Below are 3,585 nucleotides of genomic sequence, written 5' to 3'. Positions count from 1 at the left end.
GGAAAATGGCCCAAAGACTGGCAGGGCAGACTGTCCACAACGAAATGTAGAAGAGAGGCCACATGGGAGAGGGTAGGAAGGGCAGAGATGCAGTAGAAAACCAAACCCCTTGGGGCTGGCTGCTGGAGGGAGGGAGCCACAGGGGCAGAAGGGAGAGAAACAGACTATGACACCAGGGGACCTGCCCAAGAAAGACAAATCTCCATAGTATTTGGGTTTGAAAGCCGGAGCTCTAAATTTCGTGAGTTCTTACAACGAGTAGGACTTACAATCTGGAACTTTAAAAATCACTCACCTTGGCACTGAGGGAGCTGGGAGGGCAGGAGGAAACTGAGCACCTCCCACCCCCACTTAAAGAGACAGCACAACAAACATCCCCTCAGATACACAGCATAGCAGCAGCAGTCTGCAGAACACCTGGGGGGGCATAGGGGAGGGAGATTGGTCTACTCATCTCAGAGCATGTACTGGAGGGGCAGGGATCCTTGGGAGACTTCTCCAGAAACGAGGCAGCTGGCATTTTCCTCTTCCACCCTGCCAGTCTAAACACATAGAACCAGGGCAGTGCTCACACTCCCTGCCTAACTTCCTAACAAGATGCCCCGCCCTCGGAGCTCCCCTTCAGACACACCCCCTCCAGCCAGGCCCTCTTCCAGGTCCCCTCCCACAGCCAATGGTCACAAACCCTACAAAGACACTGCCAGCCCCACCCCTAAGGGGAGTCTTACTCCAAAGTGACTCCTGCCCCGGGGAGAGGGGAAGGTAACCACACACACCAGTCTGACTGCAAGCTCAGCAGTGGGCTGGGGGCAGACAGCCGGTCTGACCGCAGGCCCCACCCATCAACAAAACCTTCTCAGGGACACGCCTTGCAGTTTGGTGCTGCTTCATCTCTGGCAAATGGCTGGTCTGGCACGATTCAAGCCCAGGGTGGCCCCCCGACCGGCCCACTAACGACACAGGGGCCAAACCCCGCCCACCGCAGGCAGAGAGGAAAACAGCAGCTCAGCCAACCACAGTAGGCCGCACACAACACGCACAGGAGACACCCTGGAAGGGCCAGCTTCTGGCGAGCAGGGGACACTGCACGGCAGGGCATTACAGGGCCTCTCATTCAGAAGGCCACTACTTTCAAGAGCAGGAGACACAACTGACTTTCCTAACGCAGAAACCGGCACAGAGTGTGAGGCACAAGGAGGAGATGGAAGGATCCGTCTCAAATGAAAGAACAGGACGAAATCACAGCAAGAAACCTAAGTGACATGGAGACAAGTAATAGGCCTGCGGGAGAATTTAAGGCAGTGATTATAAAGATAGTCACAAGACTTGAGAAAAGGGTGGAGGACCTCAGTGAGACCCTTTCCAAAGAGATAGAAGCCATTAAAAAAAAAAAAAAAAAACAGTCAGAGGTAAAGAACGTAATAAATCAAATTAAAAATACACCGGATAAAATGAATAGCAGACCAGAAGAAGTGGAAGAACAGATCATTAATCTGGAGGACACAGTAATGGAAAGCAATCAAGCTGAACAGGCGAGAGAAAAAATAATGCCAAATGAAACACAGACTTGGGGAACTGAGTGACACTGTTAAACATAATACCATTTGCATTACAGGGATCCCAGAGAGGAGAAGAGAGAGAAAAGGGGGCAGAATATTTATTTGAAGAAATAATAGCTGAAAACTTCCCAAATCTGGGGAAGGAGACAGAAATCTACAAACAGGAGGCACAGAGAGCCCTCCCGAAAAATTAACCCAAGGAGATCCACACCAAGGCACAGGGTAATTAACATGGCAAAAAGTAGAGATAAAGAGAGAATTTCAAAAGCAACAAGAGAAAAGAAACCGGTTTCACGCAAGGAAAATCCCATAAAGCAATCAGCTGATTTATCAGCAGAATCTTTGCAGGCCAGAAGGGAGGGGCATAATATATTCAAAGTACTGAAAGGGAAAAAACTCGCAGCAAAGAATATTCAGCAAGGGTATCATTCAGAATAGAAGGAGAGATAAAGAATTTCCTAGACAGCTAAAAGTTAAAGGAATTCGTGGTCACTACACCAGCCCTATAAGAAATGTTAAAGGACTCTTTGAGTGGAAAGGAAAGCCTATGAGTAGGAGTAAGAAAAATATGGAGCGTAAAAACAGTGAAAATAAGCGTACATATAAAAATCAGCCAAGAGACTCATAAAATGAAAGGATGTAAAGCATAACATCATATACCTAAAAATGGAGGGGGGAGAGGATTAAAGAATGGGTTCAAACTTAAGCAGTCATCAAACTAATACAGACTGATATATACAGAAGCTGCTATATACAAGCTGAATGCTAATCACAAATCAAAAACCAGCAACAGGTATGCAAAACATGAAGAGTAAGCAATCTAAATATATCACGAAGACACCCAAACAATCCATGAAAGAGAGCAAGAGAAGAAAGGATCAGAGTGAAACTACAAAACAACCACAAAACAAGTAACAAAATGGCAATAATATATATCTACTTTGAATGTATATAGACTAAATGCTGCAATCGAAAGACGTAGGGTGATGGAGGGGGGTAAAAGAGAAGGCCCATCTATGTGCTGTCTACAAGAAACTCCTTTCAGGCCTAAAGACACCTGTAGATTGAAAGCGAGAGGAGAGAAACATTTATCATGCAAAGAGATGTCAAAAGACAACCAAGGCAACAATACTTATATCAGACAAAATAGACTTAAAAAAAAAAAAAAAGACTACAGCAAGAGACAAAGAAGGACTATACGGTGATAAAGGGGGCAATCCAACAAGAAGATGTAACAATTATAAATATTTGTGCACCTAATGTGGAGACACCCAAATACATGAAGCAGCTAATAACAAACATAAAGAAAGTAATCAATAATAGTGCAGTGACAGTAGGGGACTTGAATACCCCACTTACATTACTGGATAAATCGTCCAAGTGGGAAATCAATACGGAAACAGTCACTTTGAATGAGACGTTGCACCCGATAAATCTAACAGATACACTCAGAAAGTTCCATCCTAAAACATCAGAATACATATTCTTTTCATGTGCACATGGAACATTCTCCAGAATAGATCACATATTAGGCCACAAAACAAGTCTTACTAAATTCAAAAAGATTGAGGTCATACCATATATCTTTTCTGACCACAATACTGTGAAACTAAAAATCAACCACGAGAAAAAAATCTGAAAAGAGCACACATACAAGGAGGTTAAATCACATGTTACTAAATGGCATGGAATGGATCCACCAAGAAATCAAAGAGGAAATAAAAAATGCATGGAGACAAATGAAAATGATAACACTATGGTCCAGAATCTTTAGGATGTAGCAAGAGTGGTTCAAAGAGGGAAGTATATAGCAATACAAGCCTACATAAAAAGTCAAGAAAAATCTCAAATAAACAACCTAACTTTCCATGTAAAGGATCTAGAAAAAGAAAAACAAACCAAACCCAAGTCCAGGAGAAGAAAGGAAATAATAAAAGTTTAGAGCAGAAATAAACAGAATAGAAACAAACAAACAAAAAAACCCAATAGATCAATGAAACCAGGAGCTAGTTCTTTGAAAAGATCG

The sequence above is a fragment of the Panthera tigris genome, chromosome C1 (genome assembly GCF_018350195.1).
Source record: "Panthera tigris isolate Pti1 chromosome C1, P.tigris_Pti1_mat1.1, whole genome shotgun sequence".
Classification (NCBI taxonomy): Eukaryota; Metazoa; Chordata; class Mammalia; order Carnivora; family Felidae; genus Panthera; species Panthera tigris.
Note: the sequence above shows the minus strand (reverse complement) of the source record.